At 39.6% G+C, this 26,696-nt stretch overlaps 1 long non-coding RNA gene across 2 annotated transcripts in view; it reads right to left on the bottom strand.

The window, feature by feature from the left end:
• LOC122556518 (uncharacterized) overlaps positions 1-26,696 on the bottom strand; it is a 188,930-nt gene that overhangs the window by 139,783 nt on the left and 22,451 nt on the right. For both annotated transcript variants that reach the window (XR_015759709.1, XR_015759710.1), the window contains exon 2: positions 13,250-13,428. This is a non-coding gene — a long non-coding RNA (uncharacterized LOC122556518). The remainder of the gene's footprint in view (positions 1-13,249; positions 13,429-26,696) is intronic.

The following is a 26,696-nucleotide window of genomic DNA, read 5'->3' as shown; positions in this document are numbered from 1 at the left end:
TTAAGTTATGCCCCAGAATACTAAAACCAAATGTAATTTGCATTTTACTGTTTTGACAACATCAAACTAATGAGATGATCCAATGTTTGCAGTATAAAGTAGTGGCATTTTGAGAGTTAGCCAGTGAGAGAGTAAACTGCCATCAAGATACTGCTATTCAAAACACTCTCTACCAAAGGTACCTTTTTCATTTGAAACATCTTGGAAGCAAATGACCAAAGACGACCCAGGGAGATCTACAGCCAGAGGAAGACAGATACTGAAGACAGCAGTTGCTGTCTGGTTTTGAAAATTGTTATTTTAATAGGGGCTTTTATTGGATCAGTATATTGTTATAGAGTTGGAGGTAGATAACAAACCTTTAAGAGAAAGGAGACTTAGAGTTGTAAATAATTGTTGTTTAATATTCACTTTTAGAGTTAAAGAATGAATTGATCTTTTTCTTTAAATAGTGTAATTTGGGAGTTCTCTGTCCCTCACACTTTAACAGATTACGAGGCAAGGTGAGCTTTCCTGGTTGTTTGGTTGAATTAGCAGAGGGGTTCACCGCCGTGTTGTGACACAAACTATGACATATTCTCTCCCATTAGTTTTGTAGGCACTACAGAATCTCTCCCACCAGCATGATGAAATGGTTGGCTCCCTCAGAAACCACCTCCTCGGCCTCTGAGGGAGAGAACACTGAGGAAACAAGACCAAGACTGAGATATTGACACTTAAAGGGTGGTGGGGGAGAAGCGGTTGGCATAGATGTAGAGAGTGTAGAACTACAGTCAAGTGAGCACCTCACTTCCACAGCTCTTCAACAGGCTGAGGCAGAAATGTCCCCCGGACACTAGAACTTGGCGGACTGCCAAAGACCAGGCACTCCTGCTGAGGCCCAGACTGGAAAAGACATTGTAGTATGTGCAGGGATTTTATTCATATGCACAAGGAGGAACAGGAGCAACAGACTAGTATGTGGGATGCAATGACCCTCATTTCCCAATGGCTGCAGTAATGCAGTGACTATCTGGTTGGCAGTCACATGCAAGAGCCAGATCCAGCACCCTCAGGATCCAAGGGAAGGCGCATACATCTACATGCTATCGCTCCAGCCATTGTTGCTCAGGACTGAAGGGATGGTGTCACGAAGGCTAAGGTTGACCTGAATTTAACCTCTACATTCCTGTAAATCCCCAATAACCTTTCATCCATTAATAATCAACAATCTATCTACCTCTGCCTTGAAACCAATTAAAGATTCTGCTTCCACTGCCATTTAAGGATGGAAATTCCAAAGCAAATGCTTATGAGCTTGTCCCTGAAATTTCTCAATTGAAATTTATAGCTACAAAAAGGAAATCTAATCAGACATTTGTGGAATAAAACAAAGAACTGCAGATGCTGGAAACCTGAAACAATAGGAGAACTTGCTCAAGAAACTCAGCAGGTCTGGCAGAATTTAAGGAGAGAAAGCGCAGTTAACATTTGGGTCCAGTGACCCTTATTCAGAACTAGCATTTGAGCAGCTTCAAATATTTACGGCATTTTCTGCAGATAAAGAAAGCTGTAGGCCCAGTGCTTTAAATCACTGAAGTTATGGGCAAATGTTGAGAATTGAAGTGAAATTATGATTAGCATTATCATAGCATTCCTGCAAATCTAAAAATATTACTGAGTTAAGTATCAAATATCAAAGGTCAGAAAAGCAATTCTTCTGACAGATACCAGTTTTATCACAGATAAACAGATGGGACGATGGCCATATGGGAATGCAGAGGAAATCGGAGGGATAGAAAATCTGTATTTAGCAGAGGACTACTCTTAAAGAACAAGCAGAAAAACATTAAAGTAATAGATAAGGAAGTCAAAAATTGATAATTGATATGCAAATGTAATTGTTGAAGTAATGAAACAAATCCCTATAGAATGAATTGATTTAACTTGTGAAATGTCCTAGTCAGTTCAAATATATTGGCATTACCTGAGGATAATGCAACAACCTACAGAGGTAAAACAAAATGAAGTGCTGCAGATAGAACATTCTGGATTGTTTCTTGACTGTACTGTGTGCACATTTCAGGACTATAACATTACACAAGAAGAAGAGGGGTGAAAGTGGATGATTTCAAAATTTGGTAACTGGATACAATTTTCTAAAATGCAAATAAATACAATGATGGCAAAGGTTCTAAAGAAGGGTCTCTGAATTCAAAGCATTAATTTTGATTTCTCTCCATAGATGCTGCTAGACCTGCGGAGTTTCTCCAGCAATTTCTGTTTTGTTTGAAGATAAAATGAATGAGCCGGTATATCTTTAGACCAATGTCTTGAACGGAAATGCACCAAACAGATCTTGAATTGAATGAGATAATTGAATTGAATCAGAACCAATTCCTCAGTGTTATTGTTTGAAAGATGAAGTACTAATGAAAATATAGGGATCACTTCAAATATTAACTGATGAGGAATGGGTAGTATAGTTATTCCACTTGAGTTTCAAAATAAGATTTTCTGAGTGGGTCATGAAATTCCAATAATATATCACGAGGAAATCAAGAAACCACACAGGCTAAAGTATTAGAACATTTTCATTGGTCATGATTATCTAAAACCAGGGATTGGAATCAATATCTTTTAACAATTATGAGTGCTTCAACAAGATTTCCTGAAGCAGTGTGTTTGTAAAGTTGACTACAAAAGTAGCAATGGAAAAGTTAGTTTATATGTTATTTACTCTACTACAAACCGACCGACTCCCACAGCTACCTGGACTACACCTCCTCCCATCCTGCCCCCTGTAAAAACGCCATCCCATTCTCCCAATTCCTTCGACTCCGCCGCATCTGCTCCCAGGAGGACCAGTTCCAAAAACGCACAACCCAGATGGCCTCCTTCTTCAAGGACCGCAATTTCCGCCCCGACGTGGTCGACGATGCTCTCCACCGCATCTCTTCCACTTCCCGTTCCTCCTCCCTTGAGTCCCACCCCTCCAACCGCCACCAGGACAGAACCCCACTGGTCCTCACCTACCACCCCACCAATCTCCGTGTACAGCGCATCATCCGCCGTCATTTCCGACACCTCCAAACGGACCCCACCACCAAGGATATATTTCCCGCCCCTCCCCTATCAGCATTCCGTAAAGACCACTCCCTCTATGACTCCCTCGTCAGATCCACACCCCCCACCAACCCAACCTCCACTCCCGGCACCTTCCCTGCAACTGCAGGAGGTGCAAGACTTGCGCCCACACCTCCCCCCTCACCTCCCTCCAAGGCCCCAAAGGAAACTTCCATATCCGCCACAGATTCACCTGCACCTCCACACACATCATCTACTGCATCCTCTGCACCCGATGTGGCCTCCTCTATATTGGGAAGACCGGCCGCCTACTTGCGGAGCGTTTCAGAGAACACCTCTGGGACACCCGGACCAACCAACCCAACCACCCTGTAGCTCAACATTTCAATTCCCCCTCCCACTCCACCAAGGATATGCAGGTCTTTGGACTCCTCCATCGTCAGACCACAACAAAATGACGGTTGGAGGAAGAACGCCTCATCTTCCGCCTAGGAACCCTCCAACCACAAGGGATGAACTCGGATTTCACCAGTTTCCTCATTTCCCCTCCCCCCATCTTGTCTCAGTCAAATCCATCGAATTCAGCACCGCCTTCCTAACCTGCAATCTTCTTCCCGACCTCTCCGCCCCCACCCCAGTCTGACCTATCACCCTCACCTTGACCTCTTTCCACCTATCACATTTCCGACGCCCCTCCCCCAAGTCCCTCCTCCCTACCTTTTATCTTAGCCTGCTGGACAAACTTTCCTCATTCCTGAAGAAGGGCTTATGCCCGAAACGTCGATTCTCCTGTTCCCTGGATGCTGCCTGACCTGCTGCGCTTTTCCAGCAATACATTTCCAGCTATTTACAACTATGGACTACCCTAACTAATACAATCAAATCAGGGTCCATATTTTATAATCCAAATATTTAAATAAATAATAACTAATTTGGGAATAAAACTATTAACATCTACTGTTTATCACACAAAATCTCAAGGTATCAGGAAAATTGCATAGTGTTTGATGATCAAATTAAAGCTTATTGTCAAGAATGTCCTAATCACTGGGATAAAGGAATTCCCTTCTTATTGTGTGTCATTACGAATCTTCCTAATAAGTCCACAGGATTCAATCCTTCTGATCGAATCTATTGACACAAGGTGAGAGGACTACCCAAATTGACTAACAACAAATTGATTAACCAATGCTTAGAAACTGTGCTTCTGACTTATAGCTCAGCTTTCAGGAACTAATGAAAACAGGTGAGTAGGCCATAATGCATTTGAAGAACATTCAACAATAACATTGGTAAAGTTAGTTCTTTTGCTATTTACAAGGTATGGATTACCCAGAGAAATACAATTAGATCAGGATCCAAACTTTATAATCCAAATATTTAAGGAAACAATGACTAAACGCCAAAGTTCAAAACTTTCCTGCCAGGGGCCATGTTTTAATATTTTTACCTATCTCTAGTGAATAACTAAAAGGACCTTATTTTACCCAAAAGAAACTCAATGAAATAAATTAGGTGATGACTACTGTAGACAAGAGTGTCGTGTTAATATTTTAAAGAGATATAATTACACTGAGGATAGTCAAGCCAAAAGTATATTGTGAAAGGAATAGGATGTGAAATAGATGTATCAGGACAATTGGGTAATGATTCAGAAATTGAAAATTCAGAAGCTGGTTTTCTGGAAATCATAACAAAAAATTTGTAATTGCATAAAAAGTTAGATAACAATATTTTATCTATGAGGGAAGGGATGCAGATGTCACATACAAGGATTTTAGTAAGGCATTTGATAAGGTTCCCCATGGTAGGCTGATGAAGAAGGTGAAGTCGCATGGGGTCCAGGGTGTTCTAGCCAGATGGATAGAGAACTTGTTGGGCAACAGGAGGCAGAAAGTAGTATTATAAGGGACCTTCTCAAAATGGAGACCTGTGACCAGTAGTGTTCCACAGGGATTGTGCTGGGACCCCTGCTGTTTGTAATATACATAAATGTTTTGAAGGAAGGTGTAGGTTGCCTCATTAGCAGGTTTGCAGATGAGACTAAGATTGGTGGAGTAGCAGATAGTGAAGGGGACTGTCAGAGAATGCAGCAGGATATAGACAGATTGGAGAGTTGGGCAGAGAAATGGCAGATGGAGTTCAATCCGGACAAATGCAAGGTGATGCATATTGGAAGATCCAATTCAGGAGTGAATATACAGTAAGTGGAAACGTCCTGCAGAAAATTGATATACAGAGGGATCTGAGTTTTCAGGTCCATTGTACCCTGAAGGTGACAATGCAGGTCAGTAGAGTGGTCAAAAAGGCATACAGCATGCTTTTCTTCATTGGACGGGATATTGAGTACAAGAGTTGGCAGGTCATGTTATAGTTGTATAAGACTTTGGTTCAGTCACATTTGAAATACAGTTCTGGTCGCCACATTACCTAAAAGATGTGGATGTTTTGGAGAGGGTCTAAAGGAATTTCCTCAGGATGTTCCCAGCTATGGAGGGTGCTAGCTATGAGGAGAGGTTGAGCAGATTAGGATTATTTTCATTGGAACGAAGGAGGTTGAGGGGGGACCTGATTGAGGCCTACAAAATCATGAGGTGTAGTCAGGGTAAATAGGAGCTTTTTCCCAGAGTGGAGGACTCAATTACTAGGGGTCACGAGTTCAAAGTGAGAGGGGAAAAATTGAGGGGAGGTATGTGTGGAAAGTTCTTCATGCAGAGGGTGACAGGTCTGGAATGCTTTGCCAGTGGAGATGGTAGGGGCAGGAACAATAGCATCATTCAAGACGTATGTAGGCAGGTACATGAATGGGCAGGAAGCAAAGGAAGCAAATCCTTAGAAAAGAGGCAGCAGATTTAGATAGAGAATATGGATCGGTGCAGGCTTGGATGGCCAAAGGGTCGTTCCTGTCCTGTAATGTTCTTTGTTCTATGTCAAGATAACTATTCATTGTTTTTTGTATTTTCTGCAATAAATTTCTGTTCTGTGGCTGAAGTAACTGCAGTTATCGTGGTTTCATTTCAATGAATGACCTCCATGTTAGCTAAAATGTTTAATTTGACATATCATGGTAGATTTCATTCTGCGATATGGCTTGTCCAGTAGTACCATCATCTAGGATGATAACATTTTAAAAGATCACAAACATGAAAATTGGAAGAAAGAGTAGACTGCTTGGCCGTCAAACCTGGTCCATCGTTTAATAAGATCACAGCTGATCTCATTGTAACTGCACTTTTGTGCCTACTCCTGGGAACCTTTCACCTCCTTGCTTACCAAGAATCTATCCACTGCTGCCTTAAAAATACTCAAAAACTCCACTTCCACTGCCTTTTGAGGAAGAGAACTCAAATGTCAAACATACTTAGTGAAATCCCACTTCTACTTTAACTTCTTTTAGCATATTTATGCCACACATTCCCTGTTTCATAAGATCAAATCATTACTCTTCATATAGCCTTCTGTTTGACTTCCTTCATTGAAATGCATCTTAGCCACTTTCTCAAGTTAATATTGGTAACCCACACCTAATGGAGCATTGTACAACTTAGATTAATATAACAATATAAGAACAAGTCTTGAGCAATTATGATTTCCTTCATATTTCAAGTTGCTCTGCTGGGTGCCATTAGTTTGTCCACAGCCAGAATGTGAAAGGGTTAGCATCAGGACTGCCTATCGACATTCTAAGTCATTTGGAGGGCAACCTGCAAGTCCCTGTACTGACTTCCTACAAATCAATCCATTAAAGTTAAGGCCCATACTTGACTGAGCTAAAAGACGTAAAAGATTGGCACATTTACACAAGTTGACTGCAAAATGAAATTGAGGAGCGTTTGTGGCGGACATGTCGCAATATGAGAGAGAAAGCCAGGAAATGGTGAAGCTAGAGCTTGCATCGCAACTGGAGGTTTCACCCCAGGTTCCTCAAATAGAAGTGAAAGTGGAACTCCCACCCCTCTGCCCTTTCCTCGCAGGAGTTTAGATAAGGGGAAATAAAAGTTGCCAATGGCAGCAAATGCCAACATAATGACAGGCGTTTAATATTCTTATCAATTCAGACATTCATTAAAACATCCAGTCAGTTTGCAGGAATCTATCATGTTCAGTATAGGTGCCACTTATAATAACTTTCCCTTCACACAATGCTTGAGTTGCTTATGTTCAACACCCCTCAGCCTTTGCGGTACCTTATACCCTCAGCCAGCACATGCAACAATGCTTTCGCTCTGCAAGAGATGCAGTGGACTATCGATTGCAGGCATTATATAACTAGCTGCAAAATCCATGTCTTTTTTCAGATAGAAAGTGGTCTTAGCCCATTTTGCAAGTAGACAAATAATTTTACTTTCAAGTTTATTTGGAAGTTGACTTGCAAACCCTATAACAATATCAGTTCTTGGGTCATTCTTCTGTGTGCTTCTTTAGGTGAACTGAGTTGCACTTAATGAGGCAAGGTATGATACAAATCGATAAACTGCTTTATTTCAGAGCACATTCAACATACAAATAATAAGCTTTTGTGATTGCAATCACTTCAAACAGTACTGCTTGTTTTCATGTAATGATACAAGGTAAGAATAAGCTACATGATTCAACACCAATGGCTTGACTAATCAAGATGATTGCCAGCACCTCCTTGAACATTTATGGTCTCTTAGTCTTTGCACATGCTCTCACAATCTGCTCTGTAAAATCTAACTGACTGAACATTAACTTGTTTCAAAATACCTCTGCTTCCCTATTCATTGTTTTTAAAAAATATATTTCTGTTTTTTGTTCTTCTGGAGCAGCAATGAATTTTGGTAATGTCACTCTCATAGCACTCAAGAACGTGAGGATATTTCACTGGGGTCATAAATTCAAATCCCACCATGGCAGATAGTGCAATTTGAAGTCAATTTAAAAAAAAGATTTGGTATTAGAAAGCTAGCCTAATGGTAACAATGTTAACCTTATGAATTGTTATAAAAACCCATTTGGTTCATCCATTGGGAGGGAATATACAATCCTTGTTTGGTCTGGCCTCAACTCAGCAACATTGTTCACTCTGAACAATCAAGGAAATGCAATAAATGTTGGTCTAGCAATGTCCATGACCCATGAGCAAATGAATTGGGGTTTTACTGTAAAATGGTTGCAAAGTATTTGTTAGAATCCCTACAGTGTGGAAACAGGCCCTTCGGTCCAACAAGTCCACACCGACCCTCCAAAAGGTAACCCACCCAGACCTATTCCCCTACCCTATGTTTTACCCCTGACTAATGCATCTAACCTACACATCCCGAACACTATGGGCAATTTAGCCTGGCCAATCACCTAACCTGCACATCTTTGGATTGTGGGAGGAAACCGGAACACGCAGAGGAAATCCACGCAGACATGGGGAGAATGTGCAAACTCCACACAGCTGGAGGCTGGAATCGAAGCTGGGAATGATTGTTCTTGGAATGATTCACAAACTAAACATCACTTACACTCATAGGTTAATCATCTATAATCTCAGATTTTCTTTTTATTAATTTGTATGGACTCACAATACTTGACAGAACATTTCAAATAGTTCTTTGTGAGCTGCAAGTTGTAAATGGTCATGATATCCAACTAAAAGGAAGACAGCTTGAACTTTTTATTTTGTAACATGACAATCTATGCAGCCATTGCTACTGTTACAAAAAGGGACACATGAAGTTCGTCCCTCAGAAAACCATCTTACACACTCTTCATCCTCCAGATAAACCAAAAGAAAAGGTAGAGGATAATCAAATATAATATTTTGTGCTACAAACAATTCAGGTGATCTTGGTGACTTATACTAAAGTAGCCTTTGTGGCCCAGGCTACATGTCATCCAAATGGAAAAGACTCAATCAGGGCACAGTGACCTCAGAGTTAAAAGCCGTTTCAGGTCCTTAAAACAGAAGGACTGGTGGAGAAGGACAAATGCTTCCTTAAAATGGGAGAGTTGAGAAACAGGCCTTTTATTTTTTAAAACAGAGGGGAATGTGGTAAATGCCTTGATTAAAGAATGATGCCTGGAGAAAAAAAAGACATTTATTGAATATGTTGGCAATCATTAGCCTCAGATGTGCTGACTGGTGAGAAATTGGGTTAGGAGGAGAATGGAAGGAGCAAGTGATGGATCTAAAAAAAGGAATTTTGTTTTGTTAACAGCTGGCGAGTAGGTGGCCATGAATGGTGCATATTCAAGATTAGCTCAAAAACAGCTCAATTATATTACTGATGATTCAGAAATGTTTTATAAAAATATTATAAATAGCTAAAAGAGTATCCTAATGTCAAAATTCATTAAGCATGTGGTATGATTTTAATTTTGTTAAATGGATTGTAAAAGTTCTTAGTTTATGTCAATAATAGATAAATTATTCATTTACATCAGTGTTGCACTTATGAAAAATGTAACTGCATAATTTAGCAATAAATTAATTGCACTAATTATGACAGAATTCCTAAATATTTTAAAACATCTTGTTGAACAATCCAAAGGTAATCATATTAAGAGAGCAATCTCAAGTGGATGGACTATCATCTGTTTTGAACTGTAGGTAATGAAGACTCAAAATAGCAATTTAGCTTTACAAAAAATAGAACTGAACTTTTTATAAAACTATCTAAATTGCAAAAACATTCTTATGATTATTTCTAACAGAAAATACAAGATTGACTACCTTTTTCGAGCTTAGCTCAGCACTCTTGCGCTGATATAAATACCAATCTTAATATTTTCAATTCATACCTACATTAGATGCTTGTCTATAGCATTATTCCTAATTTTATCTGCACTTAGATTGCTGTTTATATCTTTTGTGATATTTGGAAATGTATTGATTACTTACATAGCTATTTAATTTTAATAAAGCAATTTCATCTCATATTTTATGAGATACAACATATTTCACAAAATTACTCAGATGAAAGTTAAATTAAATGCTCCAATCTCACAATTTCTTTCATCCATTGTGCTACAAAGGTTTAAATATGTCTTCCATATCTTTTTTTGTTATCATGGATTTCATAATTGTGGGAGCAGGAATGCATAAGCATATTATAATTACTTAATTACATTAATATCCATTGAAATCTTCAGGACTATTTACTAGGGGGGAGTTATTGTCCATTGGTAATTAACAGAGTCTAAAATTATTCGGAAAGCAAATTCTTTTGTGCAATTTGCAACTCTGGATTGTACTTGCATGTATATATCCAATCATATGTCAGTCATGAAATAACGGGAACATGGAAGGTTAAAAGTTGATTTGGTCAAAGTTTTAAATATATTGTGAGGGAAATGATAGGTGGATAGAGATAAATTATTTCCATTGGTTGGAAAGTTTAGAATAGTGAGGATTGTGTAAAACTTAGAAAAAGAGCAATCAGCAGTAAAAGTAGAAAATGCACCTACACACAAAGGATATTAAATATTTGGAACCCCATAAATAATAACTGATGCTATATCAGTTATACATTACAAACAGTCAAATCTTAAAATAGATGTGTCATTTGATTACTCAAGATCAAGACAGAATTTCTGTTCATGCTTTATAAATGCTCTTGTTGTGACAAGTGGAGGTTGCCATGACCTTTAACGGTCTTTTTGCCCTGGGTCCTTTCAAATCACTGGGGTGAGATCATGTTGGCACTATACACCATACAGTGTTTAAATGATCAAAGCTGATATGCCACATTCTTCACACATCATACATTTTTGGAAAGCAAAAGGAGCACTGAAAAACAAGTGTTGGGGCACACTGCCAGAGGTGGTAAACTGCAGACATACTGAAGTAAAAATTCACTCTGCAACTTCTACAGTTTACACACATATCTCAAAAAGAAACTGTACTGTCTGGGATCACAAGTGTTGTAATTAAATCAAAATAATATGAGCAATTTTTATTTTCAAGTGCAAAACAGTTGTATTTCACTCTCCATAACTGAGTCTATCTCTCAAACTGACACTTCAGCACTGCACTCTCGAAGGAACAGTCTTTTGGACAACATCAAACCAAGATCCTGACAACATCTCAGAACATCTTCAAATAAGAATGGAGAGGTTCACCTCAGTGTCATGGATAATATTCACTCTCAAGCAAGAACATTCTGGCTACAAATTGGCCACCATGTTTCTTCTGTTACTTTGCACAATATATTGATGACACATCAAAAGTAGAGCCATTGAGTCATACAGATGAACGGCATGGAAACAGACCCTTTGGTCCAACTCGTCCACGCAGACCAGATATCCCAACCCAATCTAGTCTCACCTGTCAGCACCCAGTCCATATCCCTCCAAACCCTTCCTATTCGTATACCCATCCAAATGCCTTTTAAATGTTGCAATTGTACCACCCTCCACCACTTCGTCTGGCAGATCATTCCGTACACTTACCACTCTCTGCGTGAAAAAGTTGCCCCTTAGGTCTCTTTTATATCTTTCCCATCTCACCCTAAACCTATGCCTTCTAGTTCTGGACTCCCCTCACCCTAGGGAAGAGACCTTGTCTATTTATCCTATCCATATTTCTCATGATTTGTTTTAAAGTATTGTGAACTACAACAAAAAAAATGTATTAATTAGTGCCTTTCACAATTTCAGCATGGTTCAAAGCTCTCTACTTAAAAAAAGTAGTTAAGTGGAGAGCTTTGAACCATGCTGAAATTGTGAAAGGCGCTAACTAATACAATTTATTTTACTGTAGTGCACAATACTTTAAAACATACCAGAATCCCATGCATTAAATTTAACCAATGGCTCACAATTTCAAAAGCAAACTATCATTTATTTGAATAAAGAGGAAACTGAAAACAGAACCTGAGAGTCACATTCAACAGAGATTTAAAACATTCAAGCCATCTATAAACTAACTAAAATTTATACAAAAATATTAACTTGGTATAGACCAATATCATGTACACACTTCCTTTCTCTGTTCCTCTGATTGGACAGTATGGAGCACTGAGCTGAATGGCATCATCATATGTTCCCTTTATTCTTCTGGGTTGTTAAGTAGTTGGAAGCACGAATATCAAATATCATCAGCTGCTTCTATTAAGTAGTTCTGTCTTTCACTGGACATAATCCCTTTTTTATTTCACTATCTAATATTCCTAGGTAGATTTCTGTGAGTTCTTTGCTTGGGACAGATGGAGTCACTGGGGATAAGTCCTGCAGAGGACTTACACGGATGGATGAAGAATTTGTTTCTCAGCATTGCACAACATCCAGGGGGAGGAAGTAAAATTACCATGGCATCATGAAGAGTAGCAATTACACACTACTCTAAATAAAATAAATGGCATTATGGTTTTGTGCTTTCAATTTTGCAAGATGTAATAGGAAATAAATCATTGAGCTTCATTTGACCAGGCTTTGAGGAGAAGTTCCTCTACATTGACAAGGGAATGCAATGGATTGTAGTCTCATCTACTTCCCATCATTTTGCCCGTTGCAGTGAAGACGGTGGATGAACCTCTTGCCCAGAGGCCAATTGAGACACTTAAGGAGACAGAAAGATTGCTGCCCAAAGTCTGCACAACTCAGCTCACGGCTGTTTGCAGCATGCCTGTAAGTAGATGTGGACTATTTGAGATGTGGAGGCGTTGCTTCCCGTTGTGAGAGAGTCAAGGGACAGAAGATATAATCTCACAGAAAAGGATCAGCCATTAAATACAAAGAGGAAGACATATTCTTTCTGTCAGAGGGTCGTGAACCTATGGAATACCTATCAGCAGAGGGCCATAAAAGCTGGGTCGTTAGTTATATTCAAGGATGAGATAGAGAGATTTTCAATTAGTAAGGGAATCAACAGTTCGGGGATTAAGGCAAAATGTAGAATTGAGGATTATAGGATTATCATGATCTCATTGAATGGTGGAGCTGAGTTAATGGTCCAAATGGCCTAATTCTGTTCCTATACATCATGATCTTAGGGCCTTATTGCACCTACTCAAATTGTTGATACCCTCCAGTATTCTCCTCCTCAAAGGTCAACCCTGACTTCATCAATTATATCCAGCTGAGCAAAATTTGGAAATCTGGAATGCACACTGGTCTCAAACTCTCCACAACTATCCCTAACACTGTTAGCTGCTTATGCTCAGTTGTTAAAGGCAAGGATACCTGTCAGTTTGGTTTTGCATAATCCACACATAAACCGATAAGTACTTACTCAATTGGCAAATGTATTCTTCCTGAATTCAAAAGAACCCATGAGAACCAAATGAGGAGTGAGGAAAGTGATAAGCCATTCCATCTTTCATCATCTGGACATATCAACTCTCAGAAGGAATCAATTCTCCAAACAATCATTAACATGGTGATCCTCCTACATTATTGTGTGTGAACAGCCTGGAAAACAAAGAAAAGGAATAATGTTTATTTGTGCCAAAGTAGCAATGTTGATAATCACCATATTCAGTTTTCTCAAAGTTTAGTCAGAATTGAAATTGAGTCAGCGAATGTGTCAGAGATATTTTCTTATGTTTCAACAGCTCTCCATGAGCTCCCTATTTTTAACTGAGAGGAGTGCAGGCAAGCCACTTGTTTTCTCCCCTATCAGCCTGACTGCTTGCAATGGCTCACCTCCAGTCTTGTTATTGTCGCTCGTGTTTTGTGGTCTCTCCTGCTGGAGCATATGAAAAAATTAATAACCTGTGAATACACAAAGGCAAGACATTCCAATGGATGCACTTGGTGAAGTCAACAATGATACATGTGTATTACATTGCATAAGGAGTTTGGTGAGGGGAGCAGGTGATAACCCGTAGATACCTGAGTCCTTCAATCCCACTGAGACACTAATGCTTGTCGAAGCCTCCGCAAGAGCTTCGGTGGATAAGGGAGGACTCCTTACTGCAGTCTACTCAACCTTCCCTGGTTCTTTCCCTGAGATCATTCAACTGTCTGAAATAAAATTCTTACAAGCAGTCCATTAAAGGTTTAGCACCTTTATTTAAACACTTACTACAGTATCGCAGTTACAGAGTAAAAAGACACCAAACCCGAGTCTAAGTAGAGGTCTAAAACCTCTTTTCCTTTTGCTTTATTTCTAACATTCTTTGGGTTCTTTAATTTTATGCTTTCCCTTCATGTCCTTTCTCATGTTCAGAGGTGTACATAACCTCATAACTCATTTTATTAATATGTACCATCTCATATTTATTAAGCACATTAGAACCTAAGAAATAGGAGCAGGAGTAGCCCATCTGGCCCCTCGAGTCTGCTCCGCCATTCAGTGAGATCATGGCTAATCTATTTGTGGACTCATCTCCACTCACCCATCTGCCCACCATAACCCTTAATTCCTTTACTGTTTAAAAATCTTCTATCTTTGCCTTAAAAACATTCAATGAGGTAGCCTCAACTACCTCATTTTTACTGGGCAGGGACTTCCCCAGAATCGCAATCCTTTGGGTGAAGACATTCCTCCTCAACTCAGTCCTAAATCTGCCTCACTTATTTTGAAGTGATGCCCCCTAGTTCTAGCTTCACCTGCGAGTGGAAACAACCTCCTGGCTTTTATCTTATCTGGTCCCTTCATAATTGTACATATCTCTGTCAGATCCACCCCCTCATTCTTCTAAATTCCAATTAGTACAGTCCGAGTCGATTCAATCTCTCCTCATGAGCCATCTCTCAACTCCGGAATCAACCTAGTGAACCTCCTCTGCACCCCCTCCAGGTCCAGTACATCCTTTCTCAGTTAAGGAGACCAAAACAGCACACGGTAGTCTAGGTGTGGGCATATCAGGACCCTATACAGCTGCAGTAAAAAAACCTTCCTGTTTTTAAACTCCATCCCTTGAGCAATGTTTTGCTGTTTCATCATTTGCCAATTTCACAGTAATTCTGTAAGTCTATTAACATTGTCCTAACTTTTGAAAGGACGATGTCATTCTTAAATTGAGCTGCACAATCATACAGTGTATAGGAATCAGCAAGCAGCAAGATGCAGTTGAAAATACCTCAGGCAATGGACAGGTGAATGACAACTGCGGTATTAAACAGCCTGGCTAATAATTCCACAAGAGACAACCACTTTTAAATATAAAAATGTACAGCATAATTTATAGGAATGCTACCAGCTATTACAGAAGATACAAATGTTCAAGACTTCTTGCCCTAGGAAACATCGCATTGGCCTGGTTAAAACCCCATCAGCTTCTCCATTCTGCATTCTAGTAGAAATAATGGTTACGTGCTCAAATCATACAAATCTAACTTTTGGCTGGTTTCAATTTAATCCACCTTAATAAGTTATTGATAAAATTGTTGCTGCTGAACTATGGGGGCAACATAGTTTAAGATTTCTCTATAATGAGCCCACTGGCACAAATTTTCATTTCTTATCCATTCCTGCAATGTGGGTTTTCTCGTCTGGGTCATCATTTATTAGCAGCCCTAATTGCCCATGAGAAGGTGATGGTAATCTGTCTTCTAGAATTGTTGCAGCCCATTTGTTGTCGGTACCTTCAAAAGTTGTTAGGGAGGTTGATCCAGAATTTTGAAACAATGACACTGAAGTCACAGCATGGAAACAGGCCATTTGGCCCAACAACTCCACACTGACCCTCTGAAGAGTAACTCACCAAACCCATTCCCCTAATGTATTACTCTACATTTACCCCTGATTAATGTACCTAACCTACACAACCCTAAACGCTATTGGTGATTTAGCATGGCCAATATACCCAACTTGCACATCTTTGGATTGTGGGAGGAAACCGGAGCACCCGGAGGAAACTCACACAGTCACCTGATGCTGGAATTGAACCCAGGTCCCTGGCACTGTGAGGCAGCAGTGGTAACCACTGAGCCAATGTGCTTCTCCAAACTCTATGATTAACTCTATAATTTTGAACCAATGACACTGAAGGAGCAGTGACCGCTTTCCAAGTCAGGATGATGAGTGGCTTGGAGCAGAACTTGCAAGTGGTAGCATTCCTACGCTTGCCTGCCCTACTAGGTGGAAATGGTCATGGATTCGGGATCAAAATCAGAAATTTGCTGGAGTAATTCAGCAGGTCTGGCAGCATCTGTGGAGAGAAAGCAGCATTAATGTTTCGGGTCCAGTGACCCTTCTTCAAAATGGTGCCTTCTGAAAAAGGGTCACTGGACCTGAAACATTAACACTGTTTTCTCTACATAGATGCTACCAGACTTGCTGAGTTTTTCCAGCAATTTCTGATTTTGTTTCTGATTTCCAGCATCCACAGTTCTTTGGATCTTTGTTTCATAGATGTGGAATGCTATGCATACTTCAAATGATTGATTATAGTAGCTTTCACAGTAGATATTAGATTATTTATTCATGTGTACTTTACACTAGCTAGAATCAGAACCCTGCTGAATACAGGAAATCCATCAATTTATACACCTCTTAGACACATCCATAAATTCCAAATTTGTCAGGAAACGGATGTTTCCTGTATACCTTCATTCACACAGACAGGGTTGATGAATCTTATTCTAGTTTGGATGTCCCTGGTCATGTTGCTTAAATCCTTATCTATTTATCTCATCCCCCACTTCTGTCTCCCAAACTGCTAATCCACCATGATTCTCACTGTCCCACCAGAAGATTCTTGTTTGGAGATGTTTACAATGTTTGAAGAATTCTGCTCATTTAATTTTACGACGAACAGAGAAATCCATATTATTAAAAAAACCTATAATTAACTCTTTCGAGCAAGATGCATTTTGTAGGTGGTACAACTGTTGCTATTGTGAATTAGTGATGAAGGGAGTGAACGTTAGGGGATATGGTGCCAATCAGGTGGGTTCCTTTGTCTTAGGTATATCAAACTTCTTCAATGCTGTTATAGTTGCAGTCATCCAGGCAAGTGCGGAGTACTCCACCACACTATTGACTTGTGCCTTATAGACCAGCTCTGGGGAGACAGGAACTGAGTTATTTGCTGCAGGATTCCTAGCAATTTTTAAAATAGTAATCTATCTCACATTTGAGAAGTTTTCACAATATCTGTGAGTCTGTAAGTTGATAAATAAATAGAAAGATGATACCACAGGGTACAATGGTAATCTAGAGGCACAGGCTAATCTCCTGGAGACCAGGATTCAAATCCAATCTTCGGAGAGTTTAAACTTGATGAATAAAATCTGGAAATGAAGGCTCACAGTGACCATGAAGCTGTCACTGATTTTTGTTAAAAACCATCTAGTTGTGCAATGTCATTTTTGAGAACAAAACCTTCATTCTTTCCTGGTTCTAGCCTACACATGATTCTTAACTACAGGAAAGTGATTAATTCTTAACTTTCCTCTGCAATGACCTAACAAGTCACTTAGGGTCATTAGGGATGAGCAACAAATGCACGTCATGTAAGTGATGACAGATTTTCTTCTTGAATCAATTTTTGGGGATGGTGAGAATTGGTGACAGAAGGTGGATTTAAATTCTACTCTTGACATTTACTTGCATACATTTGCTGGATAATCATTCACAATGAAAGGCCATAAGACATAGGAGCAGAATTAGGTCATTCGGCCCATCAAGCCTGCTCTACCATTCAATCACGGCTGATATGTTTCTCAATCCCATTGCCCTGCTTTCTCCCCGTAATAGCTGATCCCTTTATCAGTCGAGGGCCTGTCTACATAGGAATAAATCACAACAGATGCTGGAATCTGAACTGAAAACAAAAAAAAAACTGGAGATTACAGAGGGTCAGGCAGCATTCATGATGAGAAATCAAGCTAACATTTCAAGTCTAAATGACTGTTCCTCAGAGCTCGGGAAGTGTGGAAGCGGCAACATTTTTGCAATAGTGGGAATGGGGAGATTGGAGTGCTGGGGGAGAAAGGATGTTGATAGTGTAGATTAAGTGATTGGAATTTGAGAATAGGAGAACAATGATGTGTCTAACTGCAAAATTGGAAAGAACTGACAGTTCCAATGGGATGGGGAGAATCATGGAATCCGTATTGTGTGGAAATAGGCCTTTCAGCCCAACAAGTCGACACCGACCCTCCGAAGAGTAACCCCATTCCCACTACCCTATATTTACCTCTGACTAATGCACCTAACTTATTCATCCTTGAACACTGTGGGCAATTTAGCACAGCCAATTCACCTAACCTGCACATCTTTAGATTGCAGGGGGAAACCCATGCAGACACCAGCAGAATGTGCAAACTCCACACAGACAGTTGCCTGAGGCTGGAATCAAACCTGGGTTCTTGGCACTGTGAGGCAGCAGTGCTAACCACTGAGTCACCATCCCAAGAGGGTGACAGAGAATGTAACAAAAAAAGCTAAAAGGGAAAGAATGGGTTCACAATTTGAAAGTATTGAACTCAATGTTGAGCCCAGATGGTTGTAAACTGCCGAGTTTGAAGATGAGATGTTTATCTGCAGTTTGTGCTGTGACTCACTGAAGTATTGCAGCATGCTGAGGACAGACACGTGGGCATAAGAGCAGGACGCTGTGTTAAATTGAAGGCAACGAGAAGGTCAGGGTCATGCTTGCACACAGACCGGAGGTGTTCTGCAAAGTAGTCACTCAGTCTGCATTTGCTTCCTGCAATATGGAGTAGGCCACATTAGGTATGGCGAATATAATACACAAGATTGGAGGAGGTACAGGTGAAATGCTGCTTCACCCGGAAAGTCTGTTTAGGCCCTTGGATGATGAACAGGGAGGAGGTGAAGGGATAGATGTTACACCTTCTGCAGTTACATGGGAAAGTGATGGAGGAAGGGGGAGGGTGGTGTGAATAGTCGAGTAATAGACTAGGTTGTCCTGGAGGGAGTCCTAGGGGGAGTGAGAAGATGTATTTTTTGGTGGTGTTCTGCTGGAGTTGTCTGAAATAGTGGAGAATATCCTTTGAATGCAGAGGCTGGTGGAATGAAAAGTGAGGACAGGGTGAATCTGATCACGCTGATGTGAGTGATGGGAAGGGGCAAGGGTGGAAGCACAGGTGAAAGGTCGGGTGCAATTCAGGGCCTTGTCAGCCACAGTGGGTGGGAAACCACAGCTATTTAAGAAGGAAGCCATGCCAGCAGTGCTGTTTTGGAAGGTGGCATCGTCCGCACAGATACGACGTATCCCTGTTTTAAATATGCTCAATAACTTAGCCTCTACAGCCCTCTGTGGCAATCAGTTCCACAGGTTCACCACCTTCTGGCTGAAGAAATTCCTCCTCACCCTGTCCTTTTACTCTGAGGCTGTACCCTCAGAACCTCATCGTTCCAACTAGCAGAAAAATCATTTCTATATCAACTCTATCCAGGCCTTGTATTTTGCAAGTTTCAATCAGATCCCTCATCATCCTTCTAAATTCTACTGAGTACAGACCCAGAGTCCTCAACCATTCCTCATATGACAAGCCTTTTTTCCTCAGGATCATATTTGTAAACCTTCTCCAGACTCCATCCAAGGCCCGCATATCTGTCCTTCATTACAAAACCCAAAACTACTAACAATATTACAAATGCGATCTGACCAACAGTTTATTCAGCCTTAGCAGTACATCCCTGCTCTTGTATTGTAGCCATCTTGAAATGAATGCTAACATTGTATTTGCCTTCCTAACTGAACCTGCATGTTAACCTTAAGGGAGTCATGAACTAGTTCTCCCAAGTCCCCTTGCACTTCAGATTTTTGAAACCTTTCCCTGTTTACAAACTAATCTAACCTCTATTCTTCTGAACCAAATTGTATAACCTCACACTTTCCCAAATTATATTCCATCTGCCACTTCTTTGTCCAATCTGCTATCCTGTCAAAGTCCTTCTGCAGACTCCCCATTTCCTCAACACCACTTGTTCCTCCACCAATTTTGCGTCATCTGCAAAGTTAGCAACAATGCCCTCAGTTCCTTTGTTGAAATCATTAATGTATAACGTGAATAGCTGTTGTCCCAATATTGGCTCCTGTGGAACTCCACTTATTACCAGTTGCCATCCTCAAAAAGACTCCCTATCCCCACTCTCTGCCTTCTGCCAGTCAGCAGATCCTCTATCCATGCCAGTACCTTGCCTCTAACACCATTGCTTTGTATCTTTCCCTCTTGTGCAACACCTTGTCAAAGGTCTTTTGGAAATCCAAATAGAACACACGCACTGACTCTCCTTTGACTGACTTGCTTGTTACCTCCTCAAATAGCTCTAACATATTTGTCAGACATGAACTCTCCACGACGAAGCTGTGCTGACTCAGCCCTATTTTAATATACATTCCCAAGTACTCCACAATCTAAGCCTTAATAATAGTTTCTAAAATCTTACCAACAACCAAAGACAGGCTAACCGGCCTGTAGTGGCCATGTTGATGAACTTGTGTGCTCCCAGATACAGGAAGGACAACAACATTTGTAAATCTTTGACAGCGTTGATTTGTAAAGACCGTGTTAGGTGGAAGAACTTGATTGAATTTTGCGAAGAAGGGGACAGGAGAATGTAATTAAAATGAACCTCCAGAAGACATTTAGTGAAGTTTTTTAAAAGAAACATTCAGTTTAAGTCAAAGTTCATGGAACTGAAAGTAGAGTATTAAAACATTAACCCATTTCATGAAGAAATTGAAATCTAATTATTTTAGTATAACATTCTCATTTGGATAACAAAGACAAAAAAACAGACTTCAGCACTTGAATCACTGCCAAGAAGTTAGTAAGCACATTGTAGAATAAACGTGGGAGAAACCTTTACAGTTTGACTAGTGGCAGACAGCCCAAACACCTGTATGAACTGCAGACAGTAAAAGCAGTTGAGAGTGTGGTGCTAGAAAAGCACAGCAGGTCAGGCAGCAAGCGAGGAGCTGGAGAATCAACTTTTTGGGTAAAAACCCTTCATCAGGAATGATTCCTGATGAAGGGCTTTTGCCAAAAACGTCGATTCTCCTGCTTCTCGGATGCTACCTGACCTGCTGTGCTTTTCCAGCACCACACTCTCGACTCTTAATCTCCAGCATCGGCAGTCCTCACTTTTGCCTAGACAGTAAAAGCAGTTGAGCCTCATGAATTCAATGCAAAGCTGTACAAACAAGTGAGAAGATTCATGAAAAGGTAAACATGCTTTTGTAGCTCAATAAGGCTTGTCACAAGGCTATAGAGACAAGGACAAATTTCTTAGAGCTGGAAAGAAATTAAAATGGGATATGTTGTTACAATCCCAGCTGATGTTATTAACAGATAAGTCAGATCCTAGACTGAGATCTGGCTTGATAGATTGAATTTTGATTTGTTTTGGTTTTAAAAAGGTGGTCACTCATTGAAACATAAGTTTGCAATGTAGAGTAATTGATTTTAATAATAAAACAGGCATTTATTATGCAAAAAGAAATGAAAGTGTAACAGAATAAAGTGGAGCATTTACCTAAAACACAAGCTTAAAGATTTTTAAACACAAGTTGAGATATACTCCCACGAACCCCAAAAAAAGCTCCTTTACAAATCCCAAAAGTAGTCCTATACAGTACCCAAAGGTATCTCTTCTACAATACTCATACCAAAAATATAATCACTTTCTCAAATACTTCAATAGGCTTAATGTGACTGTGATTTCAACTCTCAGTCCAGAAAACTGGAAGACTTTTTTTCTGTAGCTGTCACCTACCTTAGTTTAAACATTTTCAGCTTCAAATAACCTCTTCTGAAATTATCCACAGACTTCTGGACTGGCACTATTCCTAAACACCTTCCTTTATTGTTTTACCTTCTCCCTTTCTCTGAAGTACTGCTTTATAGAAGCATCTTCCTCTATCTCACTGTAAAAATGTCCAAACTGAAATTGAAATAATATCCTTCATTTTCAGGAGATGTTTTTCCCCCAAGCATTAAAAATGCATCAAGATGTTTCTCACAGAAACCCTGATGCATAATGTGTACCTCACTCGGTGTTAAAATCTGTTAAAGTACCTACAAACCCATAGCTCTTTACCGGTTATTTTGAAAGAAATTGCAAGGCTATAGAAATACATGTAAGTTAATTATTAAACCCTTCAAGCATGGAGAAAGAGCTTTAAATTGTTAAATCAAAATTCAAATATTCAAACTTAAAAATAAATTACACATATGTATATGATGGCACATACAGTTGAGGCATACAAGACATAAAGTTGAGACAAAGTCACATCAATATACTAAGAAATTCTACTGAGACAATGAATTTCTCTCCTCTAGATAGATTTGAAGATTGAGTTTGATCTAAAATAGAATTATCATGTTACACGTATCTTTATGTGAATATATAGTCAACACTCCTTGTTCAGTATAGACATGGTTGAATATTTGCTTCCATTAAGTTAGTTACTCTTTCAGTGAATTGACTACCATTACCCTATATATCGTAATGTTATAATCATTATTGTAATGAACTTCAGAATTGATTCTTGTAATAAATATGTACTAAGAGGTTACATCTAAAATTTAATTTCTGAAGGAACCCAAAATAAATATTTTCTGGAATTTTAAATTTAGAATTTCATGTAGCAATATTTGTTAACTTCAAAGAGGGAGATCATTTCATTCTACTATCAAGTCTCTAGCTCACAATGTTGACAAAGTTCCTTTAATGGTCTGAAACCACTCCAAGTTAAGGGTTTTGTCAAATAATAAATTTCATTGATTGGGCTACGAACAAAACTATTGCCTTGGTTAGAAGATGGGCTGAGTGGCAGTGGATTGAGGATTGAAACAATTGATAGGATGGGTGGGATGTGACTAGTGCTATTTGAGGTGCACTGTGTTACAGCCTCAAGTGTACAATCTACTTATCAATTACTTAATTGTTGAGATAGAAAGTCACATATTCCCCTAGCTTGCCAAAGGCACAAAGAAAGGTAGAATTGTAAGCAGCATAAATGGAAACATAAAATTAGACCTTAAAACCATAAGATATAGGAGCATTCAATCATGGCTGCTGTGTTTGTCAACCTCATTCTTCTACCTTCTCCCTGTAACCCTTTAACCCCTTACTAATCAATAACCTATCAAATTCTGTCCTAAAGACACTCAAAGTCCACAGTCCTCTGCAGCAATGAGTTCAACAGATTCACCCACTGGCTGAGAAAAATTCCTCATCTCAATTCTAAAGAATTGTCTTTTCACTCTGAAGCTGTGCCTTCAGTTCCTAGTCTCTCCTACTAGTGGAAACATCTTCTCCACGTCCACTCTCTTCAGGTCTCTCAGTATTTTGTAAGTTTCAATGAGATTCCTGTCATCCTTCTAAACTTCATCAACTACAGACCCAGAATCCTCAACTACTCTTCATATGACAAGCTCTCGATCTCCAGGATATCCTTGTGAACCTCCTTTGGGCTCCTTCCAAGGCCATCATATCCTTTCTTAGACATGAGGCCCAAAACCGCTCACAATATTCCAAATGCAGTCTGATCACATCATTGTACAGCCTCAGCAGTACATCTCTGCTCTTGTGTTCTACTCATCTTGAAATGAATGCTAACATTGCATTTGCATTCCTGCAAATTACAATTACAAACCAATTGCATAAAAACTGTGGCAACTGGATTTCATAGGATGGAACAGGATACTTTCCAAAAGATACAAAAGTATAAGTCCAAATCTATGTGCATAGTTTAGTAAAACATCATGAACAGATGACATAATATAATTAATATGAGCAAAGATATGCTGGTCTGTGTATCAACAAGACAATAGACCCTGGTTGGACCAGTCACAGCATGATATGAAAAGATTTGGGTACCTTAGCTTAGAAAGGAGACACTGGTTTTGCAGGAAGTGAGCACAGCTTAACCAGAATGACATTTGGACTCCAAGGGTTAAATTATGAGGTGAAAAATTGCACGAACTAAGGTTGGTCTTCTGGTATCTGAAATGTTACAAGTTGATTGAGCTGAAGTTTTATAGACTAGGGGGTACAGTCTAAAAATTAAAGCCAAGCACTTCAGGAGTGAAGTTTGTAAACACTTTTGCATGCAAAGCAAGTTAGAAGTCTCCTCACAAATAACAACTGATGGTCAAGTGAAAGTCCACAATTAATAGATTTGTGCTAAGTAACAGCGTTATTGGGTATGAAGCAAAGGTGTATATATGGGTTGGAGAGCTTTTCACCTTCCCAAATGCCTAAATAAGTCTGGACAAAAGAGTCAAGAATACCCTTCCATCCTAAAGGTTAATTGAGATCTTTCAAACAGCAGTGGGTAGAAGCTACGACATATGGGTGACCACTAGGAAATCTCTGTTGGTTATGGTTGGTGAGAAGTTTCTCTTTTGTAGCAAAAGCAAGGGAGGAACTCATGGCGAAACACCCTGCTCTGCTCTTGACACCAACACCTGTTTACAGGGGCTTCCTCACTTGTCCCAGCAATCTTGCACCATTTAATCGTGTTTGAGGGCTCAAGTGGCAATGCGTATCCTGAAGCTCACTGTGGTATAGGAAATGGCTACCATTCCCAGTCAGTCAATTTCTCTCTCTCTCACACACCACACACACCCACACACACGTGCATTTGTCTTGAAAATAATTATTTTTACATTATTTTTCACTGTGCAGAAATGCATTTACCTTCTTTTAATTGGAAAAGTGGAAAGTGAGTTCATTTATTGTCACCATTTAAACTTCCAGGACTTCTTTCTTCAGTTTGGGAAGGTAGCTACCATTTTATGATCAATCCAAACAAAAACAGGATCGTTCAACTTATCTTATTTTCAGCATATCTTCAATTTTTGTAATCCTTCCCTATTTTGTAATAATTTATACCTTAGGCTGTAATTATTAAAATTTATAAACTTATAGATGGCCTAACTAGTGTTACTTCATTATAAGACAAGTGTTGCAAAAGATGACGGATCAAATTAGTAAGTCACTACAACAGTTCATATTTTACTGTAGAAAACCAAGGATAATTGGGGAAAGATCCTTAAATTATTTAAACATATCAACCAAGCATGACAGTAAGTTAATACTGAAACAAACATTAATATAGAGTGATGGAACACACTCCTCCTGTCAGGGTGAGTACAGTTCGAACAATACTCAAGCATAGTCATCTAATAGATGGTTGTATGTCCATCCTGATGAGTATTGGATGAAAAGCTACAGTGGAGACCCGGAAGTCATCTGCAGCTGTCTGTTTTTTCCCCTCTTCTCTTACTTTAGATCCAGCCATGCAAATTCTGCAGCAAGATGTTTGTGCACCTCTGCACCTAATGCAATGTAACTTGCGTGATTCACTACATATTTGAACTACCACTTATTTTCAGTTTGGGTTTTGAATTTTGAGTTTGTAACATATAGATTTTCTGTCTCTGAGGTTAATAATTAACTTTAAGTATTTCTGCAGCCATGATGATTTCTATTAAAACAGTTTGTGAGGGACTTTTTCACAGCTTAATGTGTTACTTGGTTCAAAATTTGTGACCCAGAAAGATAGATAACAATACTTCAAGGTTTCTGTTTAAAATTTCTGGACTGGAAGGTTTATTTTAAACAAAAGGGCAACACTCATAGTAGAGCCAGAAAGGCATTTGTTTCAGTTTTACTCTGGGAAGTCCTGTGATGTCCTTGCATAGAGATGCATGTGACCAACACTGCTTCTGAGAAGGGGAGGCGACAGCAAACTAAGGAGCTGGTGACATTTCTAGACTAGAATGATTGGGATAAAAACCTGAAAAGGTAGTTCATTCAAATTCAGGCATATGATAGTTTTAAGAATAAGCTCCAGTCTAAGAGTTAAAGTCACAAATACGTTATATCTATCAACATGCTAGAGCAAGGGATTCTGGTGTGAGTACTCCATAAATGTTGTTGTTGGGTGCTATATAAGGAATGTTGTATTTTGTTAATTTGTAAAGGGATACTTTACTGTATGACTAAAAATTCTTTGACTTTACTTTATAAGTAAATAGATTGATTGATTCTACTTTTATTCCAATTCTTCTTTGTGCTTAATAAATTAGCGTTTTAATGTTAAAAAACAATCTGCAACATTGCATCCTTCTGTCTCAGTGAGAGACCACCTTCTAAAAACCAAAACAAAACAAAGTATGATATTTCCAGCCAGTTCCTGGACGCAGTTGGAGAGATCACGAGGTCTCCAGAGAGCAGCAGAGCCTATCGGGATAAGTGAGTACACAGTTTAAATTTCTTTTCGTTCCGTTTTTTTTCCTGGACGCAGCTGGAGAGGTCACGAAGTCACATATTTGGGTGGTTGCTTTGCCCGAAACACTACTCAGGTAATGTGTCCCACCCATCCTCCTCCTCTAACCAAAAAAGAAGTTCTGTGTGTCGGTTGGCAAGGTGACAAGTGTTTTCTTTCGTGTTTCATTTGGGTTTTTTTCAACAGAGTATTTGGGAATTTTGAATAGCGGGAATGGAGGTTAGGCAGTTGAAAGTTCCTCCTGCAGTGTGTGGGAGGTAAGAGTCACCTCTAGTGTCCCTGCTGACTTCATTTGTGGGGAGTACACCTAACTCCAGCTCCTCGAGAACCATGTTAGGGAGCTGGAGCTGAATGAACTTCAGATCATTCAGGAGGGGTGTGGGGTTATTGAGAAGAGTTACAGGGAGGTAGTTACTCCATAGCCATGTGAAGAAGATAGATGGGATGGAAAGGGAACTGGCAGGCAGTGCAGGGATCTCCTGTGGTGGTTCCCCTCAATAACAAGTATACCAT

This window comes from Chiloscyllium plagiosum, unplaced genomic scaffold (genome assembly GCF_037043375.1).
Source record: "Chiloscyllium plagiosum isolate Xiang-an unplaced genomic scaffold, Cpla_swu_hap1 HiC_scaffold_16, whole genome shotgun sequence".
Taxonomy (NCBI): Eukaryota; Metazoa; Chordata; class Chondrichthyes; order Orectolobiformes; family Hemiscylliidae; genus Chiloscyllium; species Chiloscyllium plagiosum.
Note: the sequence above shows the minus strand (reverse complement) of the source record. Positions and strands in the feature narration are given on the sequence as shown.